The sequence below is a fragment of the Rhagoletis pomonella genome, unplaced genomic scaffold, assembly GCF_013731165.1.
Source record: "Rhagoletis pomonella isolate Grant_MI unplaced genomic scaffold, Rhpom_1.0 Rhpom_scaffold_00915, whole genome shotgun sequence".
In the NCBI taxonomy this organism is placed as follows: domain Eukaryota; kingdom Metazoa; phylum Arthropoda; class Insecta; order Diptera; family Tephritidae; genus Rhagoletis; species Rhagoletis pomonella.
In genome coordinates this window covers 20050-30241 of record NW_023459469.1, presented here as the reverse complement: position 1 = coordinate 30241, position 10192 = coordinate 20050, and the positions used below count along the sequence as shown (strand labels likewise).

General features: G+C 42.4%; 1 pseudogene; it reads left to right on the top strand.

The window, feature by feature from the left end:
• Nucleotides 1–1016: 1016 nt before the first annotated feature.
• LOC118751684 lies at nt 1017–7983 on the top strand (annotated as a pseudogene).
• The last annotated feature ends 2209 nt before the right edge of the window (nt 7984–10192 follow it).

Genomic DNA, 10192 nt, shown 5'->3' with positions numbered 1-10192 from the left:
ACAAATTTTAATTCGTAAAGAGTAATCTGAAGATCAATTACCGCAATGGAAACCTTTATTCGTTTGGCAGAATCTGTAATCGAATTTGAATCAGATTACAATAGCACACCAGCCACAGAGCAAAACAAACACGGCCTTGCAATACAGCAAGACGAACTAAAGGCTTTGTGGGAAAAGACCAAAGTAGCTTATGACGCGATCATAAATAAAGAAGGAATTTCTAAAGATGACATTAAAGCAATTAGACGGAAACATAAGGGCTCGTTTTCCAGCTATGTCAAATGCATGTCGGTAATGGCTAGTCAGTCTGAGACGCTTGTAAATGCAGAGAAGGATGTACAAGATCAGTCGGTTCGTGAACACAATATTCACCTTCCTCCGTGTGACACAGATGTGTTCAAGGGCGACTATCTGTCATGGCCATCGTTCCGTGACATGTTCACAGCCATATACATCCTAAACAAGCGGCTCACCCCTGTTGAGAAACTATTTCACCTGAATCAGAAGACTCAAGGGGAAGCCAAAGACATAGTAAGAAAATGTCCACTCACCAATGAAGGTTTTCAAACGGCCTGGAATAACCTGTGTGAGAGATATGAAAATAAGCGTATCCTCATAAATACGCAACTAAAAATTCTTTTCAACCTAATTTCCATAGATAATGAGTGTGGTAGCTCACTGAAGAAGTTGCAGCGCGATATAAATAATTGTTTATCAGCGCTCAAGAGCCATAATATTGACATCTCGAATTGGGATGGAATTATTGTATATCTATGCTCAACTAAACTTCCCGACTGTACGCTGGCTCTATGGGAACAAACCATAGATCACAAGAAAAATTTACCAAAGTGGGAAGACATGGACAAGTTCCTATCGAATAGGTTTCAAACCTTGGAAACCATGTCAGGCATAAAGGGCACAAAGCCTCAAAGCCGCAAAACACCAGACATCCCTCAGAAGCCCCCACAAAAAGACATGGCGCGTTCCAAACAAGCGTAACCAAGTACACATGTAAAATGTGCCAAACAAATGAGCACAAATTACGCCGCTGTTCCCATTTCCTAAAGCTAACGCCAACTGAAAGGATAGAGTTTTTAAAGAGCAACAATGCTTGCCTGAATTGTCTGAGTTCTGGACATACTGTGTCAAGATGCACAAGCCCTTTCAATTGCGGCACGTGTCACTCGCGACATCATACGCTCCTGCACACCCAGACAATTCCGCCAAAGGCAACACCGCCTCAAACGCCACCGAGCTCTGCCAAAGATGTTGCCTCAACCTCGCAACAAGCTGCAGCAAGGCGTAACTTCAATAAAACTAACTCCGGTAAAAGCAAAAACGTTAAGTCTAATTATGCAAATATGAACTCAGGTGTACTTTTAGGAACGGCTCGTGTAAATATACGTCTCAATGGTACAGATTTTTCAGCACGAGCACTCATTGATTCTGGTTCGGAGTGTTCCTTTATAACAGAACGACTCAAACGCAGAATCAACCTGCCATCTAAGAAGATGTATGCCAAAGTTTCAGGCATAACGAATTCAACCTCTGCTCAGGTCAAGGAGGCATGCAACATAGAACTACGGTCCCCTGTTGACCCACTGTTTAGTCTACATGCAACAGTGGTCGTGCTGACAAAATTAACTGGAAATCTTCCATCCTGCCATATCAGCGCTATGACTATGCAGGCATTTCCAGATCTGATTTTAGCAGATAAAAGGTTCTACGTTAACGAAGAAGTAGACCTAGTACTTGGCGGATACATTTATCCCCAAATTATTTTGTGCGGCTTGAAGAAAAATGTTCTCAGTACACTTCTTGCCCAAGAAACCGTGTTCGGTTGGATTTTAACCGGTCGCACAGAAGCACCAAATCCAACAAACAACATAGTTTCTTATCATAGCGAAGTTGCCTTGGATCAACAACTAACAGCTTTCTGGGAACTAGAAGATATACCGAAAAATAAAAATTTAAACGAAGACGACAAGTATTGTGAAGAGCTTTATCGGAAAACGACTGAGAGAAACCCAGATGGAAAATATGTAGTCTCGCTACCATTTAGGCAGGAATTTCCAGCAAACATTTGCCTAGGCCCCTCTCTTAAAAGAGCATGCTCTCAGTTCTTCCGGAATGAGACACGGCTTACAAAGGATCCCGTCCTGCAAAAGGAGTATAATAGGGTACTAACAGAATATGAATCACTGGGACACATGTCCAGGATAAATGGTAGCATTTCAGCAGACTCTTCCGATAATTACTTTCTACCCCATCACGCTGTGATAAAGGCGGAAAGCACCTCTACAAAAGTTCGGGTCGTCTTTAATGCCTCAAGCCAGACGGCTAATGGTACAAGTTGAAATGACGTACTTTACCCAGGTCCAGTACTCCAAGCAGATCTTCCAATATTAATACTCCGCTGGAGATTATATCGGTACGTTTTTAATAGCGACATCGAGAAGATGTACCGCCAAATTTGGGTGAATAACAACCATACCAAATACCAGCGAATAGTTTATCGTACAAACCCGAACGAACCTGTAAGTCTATATGAATTAAAGACTGTCACTTTCGGGATTAATAGCGCACCTTACCTCGCGATAAGGACACTTCTGCAATTAGCCGACGATGTAGAGAATTCTTTCCCAATAGCATCTAACATACTACGAAAGTGCATGTATGTGGATGACGTGTTAGCTGGAGGACATAGCGTCGACTCTACCATTAAAGCAAGAGATGAAATCTCAGAAGTGTTACGATCAGCTGGTTTTCCACTACGGAAATGGACCTCAAATTGTCAGGAAATTCTTAAGGGCATCCCAAAAACGGACCTTCTTAGCGAAGATTTCTTAGCATTCGAAGACACCAGCACGGTTAAGGCTCTGGGCATAAGGTGGAATGTCCATACGGATTTATTTTATTTTATGGTCAGACCATTGGAGGAGCACGACACTATTACGAAAAGGGCGATGCTGTCAGCGATTGCCAAGCTTTTCGATCCACTGGGATGGCTCGCACCAATAGTCATCGTAGCCAAAATACTCATGCAAAGTATTTGGCTAGAAGGCACAGACTGGGATGAGACTGTGTCTGATACTATTTTAGAACGTTGGCAGCATTTTACGAGACATTACCACGAAATAGATAATATCAGAATATCTCGATGGGTATACTTCCCACCTGGAGACACCATAGAGATACATGGTTTCTGCGACGCATCAGAAAAAGCATATGCGGCTACGGCATATATGCGTGTCAAAAGAGATGACAAAATTTTGGTCAATCTACTTTTGGCAAAAACCAGAGTAGCCCCCGTCAAAACTATATCGCTACCACGACTGGAGCTTTGCGGAGCAGTACTGCTCGCAGAAATCATAGAATCTATAATCAACAACCTCAACCTAGGACCAGTGAAGACACATCTATGGACGGACTCGACCATCGTACTCGCATGGATACGAAAGCCGCCTTGTTCTTGGTCAACCTTCGTCGCCCACCGAATTACGAAAATCGTAGAAAAAGTAGGGGAGAAGGACTGGCTACACGTAGACTCGGCCTCAAATCCAGCCGATTTGGCTAGCAGAGGACTACCTGCGTCAGAATTGGTCAACAATTCTTTGTGGTGGCAGGGACCTTCTTGGCTGCAAGAAGACAACTCCAGGTGGCCCGCTCAAGGAACAGACTATCATACAGAAGTTGAAGAAAAAAGAGCACACACTTATGCGACAACAAGAGCAAATGATATCGATATTCTTGACCGTTTTTCCGATCTACCGAGAGCTTTGAGAGTTTTATCATATGTTATGAGATTCTATCGAAGAACTCATTCCAAAACAAAAGCTTCACTTCAGGAAAATTCTTGTTTAATTTCATCTAATGAAATTAAAACAACGGCAGAAATCCTGATAAAAATCTACCAGAAGCATTATTATGGTGAAGCATACGCAAACTTGAAGTCTAAAAAACCAATCGATGCGAAGAGTGAAATCCTTCCGCTTAATCCGTTCATCGATAAACATGACATCATCAGAGCCGGAGGTCGCCTTGGAGCATCCCAGGACTTAGCATACAATGAACGCCACCCGAGCATTATCCCGTATAACAGCAGGTTGTCCCGCCTTATTGTATCGTTTATTCACAAGGTCTCCTTGCGTGGAGAGAATCAACTGATGCTACGCCTCATCCGTACCCAATACTGGATTCCCAAAGTCAAGAACTTGATCAAGTCCACTATCCATAATTGTAAGACATGCATTATCTTTAAAAAACGGTCACAAACTCAACTTATGGGAACTCTTCCTCCGGAACGCACTACATTTACTCGCGCTTTCACCAATACGGGGGTAGACTTTACTGGACCTTTTGATGTTAAAAGTTACCGCGGCAGAGGTTGTCGAGTTTCTAAAGGGTATATCTGTTTATTTGTTTGTTTCACGACAAAAGCGATTCACTTAGAAGCTACTAGTGATCTTAGTACCCCATCTTTTCTAGCGGCGTTCGCACGGTTCGTGGCTAGAAGAGGATGTCCGAGAAATATTTACTCCGACAACGGCACTAACTTTGTCGGAGCCTCACGATCCTTACGATCTGAATTTAAAGCTTTTCTGTCTGAAACCCGAGAAAAAACTATCTCGAAATACAATCATCAAATGCTGACGTGGCATTTTATACCCGCTGCAGCGCCTCACATGGGAGGACTGTGGGAAGCGGGCGTAAAGAGCTTCAAAAGCCACTTTAGAAAAATTGCGTCCGCCCACAAATACACCTTTGAAGAGCTTAGTACTCTTTTAGGCCGTATTGAGGCATGCCTCAATTCACGGCCACTGAGTCCCTCTTCAAATAACCCTACTGACCTGGAGCCGCTTACTCCAGGCCATTTTCTCATCGGTGGACATCTTCTAGCCCCACCAGAATTAGACGTTAATGAAACTCCTGCCTCCATAGTGAATCGGTGGCAAAAACTCAAAGCACTGAATCAAACTTTCTGTAGGCGATGGAAAACAGAGTACCTAACCGAACTTCAAAAACGCATTAAGTGGAAGCATCCCAAAGAAAATATCAAACCTGGTGATCTGGTCGTCATCAAGACAACTTAACCCCCACTGAGTGGAGGTTAGGACGAGTTGTCAACGTACACCCTGGTGCCGACAGCAGAGTACGAGTAGTGGACATCTCGACGGAGAAAGGTCAAGTCACAAGACCACTGGTGAAGTTGGTTCTACTCCCGCCATACAACGATGGAAACTCGGAGCCAACAACCGCCTCATAAATTACCCCTCACCACTTTACTACATTCCACTTCCTTTTACCACAACATTCCACTTCTAGGTAGTAGGAGGGATCCCATGTCTAACCTTTTTGGAGATAACCTGTTTTTTAGTACCATGGAGTATATTTTGAGTTTTTTTTTTTTGTATTTGGCGTGATGGTTCTTACCCGAGTTACCCCGGGTTGATCTGGCTATACAAAAACGACCATCCTCAGATCTGAATCCATAATTAAAATAACTGCAGAAGTAGCGAACTACTCCGCCTCAGAATAAAAGCAAACAGTAGAAAACTAGCAAGTTTAACCCGATATGTTTTTTTGTTTCAAAATCTTCAACCTCTCAAGCTTGCTGGTTTTCTATCCGCTTTATTTGGAAGAGATTGCATAAACTGTGTAGGCAGTTTATAGTGTAAGACCCGCCCGAAAGGAACAATTTAAAATAATTCAAAAACAATATTTAAAAACTCACATATCTTCAGCTCCAAAAGGGTTCGGTTCGGTGACAATCAGCTTCTTTTTGTTTGTGTTTTGTTGTTCCTGGGTCGCCGCATATAAGTAAGTTTATGTCGCCTCTAACGTTGTGTTTATCACCGGGGTTTTTAGACTCTCCACCAAATAGAGCCAGCGCAAGTGCGCGTTTAATATAGTCGTGGCCATATATGGATGGGGCCATTGAAGCTATTATTCTTTCTGCAATCCGAGGATCTTTACTCAACTTCTGAATGGTAGCGATGTCTTCGTCCGTAAGCGATTGTACTACTTGTTTGCTGTCCTTCACAACGATATGATTCGCAATAATGACGGTGGCGAAAACCGGAAACCCTTGCTCAGTGTTTAGCGAACCATCAGAGTTGTTTGTGTAAATACCAGTAACTTCTAACTCATCACCCGGCTTGCATAAGTCACAAAGATCCGCTAAAAGAATTACGTCCTTACTACGCGGAATCCGACCAGCGGGAATGCGACCAGGAGATTCCTGTAAGGTAATCTTCTGGTAATTCCGATATAATGTTTGTTCCATATTAATCGCAAAAGGGCCGGCACTTTGACACTCAGGACAGGAGCCAGGTTTAACTTCTGTATTCTGTGACTGTACAAAGGGCCCTAAAACGTAGCCACACTTCACACAATCGTATTTGATGACTGAAAGTTGAGGTAACACACCCGTTGTAGCTGTTATCACGCCCAAAGTACGCACCAGCTGGTTCAGATGGAGTTTCCGGAAGTCCGTAACTCTTCTCTATGAGGCAATTCTGATATACGAACATGAATTTCTGTTGGAACACGATCATATGTTGGAAATATTGATAAGACCATGTCTTTAGCCACCTTGTCGAAGATTTCTAGCATTTGAAAAGGTGCTTCAGGTAGGAAGTACGCAAGTACATGCTCTTTATTTGCCAAATCCGTGTAGGATACAACAAATGAAGATTTATTCTGTTCGCACATGCGTCGAATACGGTCCCGGTATGTGTACATACCACGTTCATCAACAAAGGTGCAGCATTGAAAATCGGCCAAATACTAAGTATACAGGATTCTAAGGTGGTGTCACCGCAGCTGGCTAAAGCTTTTGAACGTGTACGCCAGGCGGCCGACTATATGCCCGATTGGCAAGTAGAGCGCGTAATGATCACACAATTGGGCGCCGATTGGCGTCATCTTTTGGAAAGTTTCGATGAGAAACCATTTGCGGTGGCTTCCATTGGGCAGGTACATCGCGCTACATTGAAAGGTGGCATGCAAGTGGCTATAAAAATTCAATATCCTGGCGTTGCGCAAAGCATCGAAAGTGATATTGATAATTTAGTAGGCATGCTCAAAGTATGGGATGTCTTTCCGCACGGCCTCTTTATTGACAATGTGGTCAAGGTGGCCAAACGTGAACTAAATTGGGAAGTAGATTATACACGTGAAGCTGAAGATACAGATAAATTTAAGCAGATGATTGCACCTTATCACGAGTACTATGTACCGAAGGTCATTAAAGAATTGACCACAAGCAGCGTACTGACTACAGAATTAGTGCCAGGTGTACCATTGGACAGGTGCTTCGATTTAAGCTATGAGCATCGCCATCACATTGCTTCGTCTATACTCAAGTTGTGCTTGCGTGAGCTGTTCGAGTTGGAATGCATGCAAACCGATCCGAATTGGTCGAATTTCCTTTATGATGTTGATACGAAGAGACTAATGTTAATTGATTTTTGTTCAACGCGTTTTTATCAAAAGCAATTCATACGTAATTATCGGCAGGTAATAATGCACGCTGCAGAGAATAATCGTGAAGGTGTCTTGCGCATGTCACGCGAAATGGGTTTTTCTCACAGGTTATGAAACCAAGCAAATGGAAGAGGCGCATGTGGATGCTGTTATGATACTTGGCGAAATATTTCGCTTTGATGGTGATTTTGATTTTGGCCGGCAGAACACCACCGAACGCATTGCACATTTAGTACCCACAATGGTCGCACATCGCCTTTGTCCACCGCCAGAGGAAATCTATTCCATACATCGCAAATTATCTGGTATATTTTTGCTGTGCTCACGCCTAAATGTACGACTTAATTGTCGGCCGTACTATGATGAAATTGTTATTCAGAAGTTCAAGGAGTAATATTGGAAAGGCACAAACTGTTAGGTATATATACAGGAAGAAATGTTTACTTTAGAAAAATGCATATAAAAATATATACGTTGCCTTTATAATACGATCGCCTTGCTGTTTTTTTTAATCACTTCAAAGGTGCGCAAAAAAGACTGAAAGCGATTGGCGATTGGCGTGGTCCAAGCATACTAACCCATTCTTTTGTAGAATGGCCTTTAGTATCTTCCAAATTTTCTATCGATTCAATCATTTCCGCGTCTTCCATTTCACCTTCAGCAGCTTTCTCCAAGTAAGTCGATTAAGTCCCTCGATGTTGGAGTTATTTGCCGAAAAATAACACCAGCAGAAACTATGCCCAGCAACATCCTGTAATTAAGAAAAAATTACATTCAAACATAGCTATATAATACGATATTTTACGCATACTCACCTAACCTTAAGATTACACAACCGCCGCGTGCCAGAAAAATATAATTGAAATGAAATATGAATTCGCCGTGTATGTATACGGATTTCCATTGAATTCATTCTGACATTTTTTTTTCTTTTTTTTTCAATGAAGAAATATCATTTCACCTTGTATGTATGTATACGGTTTTCCATTGTATAAATTCGCCTTGAATGGTTTCTGACAATTGTGCCAATGTACATACATACATGCATTCCACAAAGTGAACGTAGTATGTCGGTCAGCGGTCGGAACTTACTGCAATGGCAGTAGATCTACTACACTTCTTAGAGAAATTGAATTTGCTACTGCGGCTTTCAACTCTTGAATTTTTTACCACCACTTGAATTATGACAATATATTTTGAGTCAGTAAAGATGTTTCTGCAACAAAGCATATAGTACCGTAAATATATTTTATTGTTGGGATAAAAATGTAAAAAAAAAAAAAAGATGCATTGTCATAAGCCCATATCAATGCACTAACCTTTTATAAATATTTCACATATTTTTATGTAAAATTCAAAATGGAATAAGACATTTTGTAATAAAATTTGAAATTAAACTTATGTTTTCTGCTGCATATGAGCTACCCTGTTTTTAGACGAGTATCGCCTACAGTGGCATCCAAACCATTTTTTTTGGGTGGCAGACTAGTTGTAGGGTTGCGAGAATGGCTAAAAACTCTCCAAATGTAGAGTAATACGTTTTCGACAACTTCATGCAATGAAGTTGAACTGCTAATTACGAATATTAGTAGATCAAGTCATCAACGGAAATGATTTTTTTTCACTTAATATTGGCACTTCCAAACATCATAAAGACAATTTACAATTTTCGATGTAATAAAAATTTAACTTTGCCAAGGCATTCCTGCTCAATGGAATGTATGGCATTTGTGCGATCCACTTTTCATTCCGATGGTGTAATCTCGCTACTTGCGTCCGATTCTGGAACGGAAACGCGGCCTTTCCGTCCAGATACCGAAGAAGGTGCACTTTCAGGCGATGTAGCGGAGACTCGGCCTCTCCGCGCATTCGCAGAAGGGGGATCGGAAACTAGGCCTTTTCGACCCCTATTGCAGCACGAGCGGAACCGGTTACGTGGAGCGGAAACCAGGCCTTTCCGCCTGCGTAATCCCAGACGCAAGTCCTCTCGACGCACACAAAAGGAAGGTAGACTGGCGACTCGGCCTCACCAGCTATCGAAACGACGTACGTTCCGAAACGGAATCTTGGGTCACCATACCATAGCTGCGCCAACACTTCAACCAATGATCGCTATCGCTCCGACTGCAGTCGTTAAAGTAGAAGCTGGAGGGCGCCTACATTTGATCCGCGCGCTTGTCGACGTATGTTCCCCTCGAACTATAATATCACTTGACTTAGCCCGAGAGTTGCGCCTGGACGAGACGCGCGTTAGCGGAGAAAGAGGTTGTCTGTTATGCTTACGGGGAAAATATGGGCAAAATAAACGGGTAGCAACTCACGCTATTGCGCTAGCCAATTTTAGCAGAATAAGCCCATCTAGCAACGCGGATGCCTCAGTGGCTGAGCCGTACGCGCATATACGCTTAGCGGACCCTCGCTTTTATGCGTCCGCACCGATACGCGTGATCCTGGGAACCGACGTTTACGCAGATATTTTATTACCTGGGACACTGCCCACAACATTTGGACCACTGCTCGCCCAAAGCACCATATTTGGTTGGGTGCTGTCCGGGGTCTCTAGAGCGTAACTTTCCTTTTTTTACATACATACATTACATCTAAATTATCATACTCTAAAATGAAATAAAATAATGAATTTAAATAAAGTGCATTTGAAAAAGTAACCACGTACATTTCCTTAATTACCACTTATATTTACATC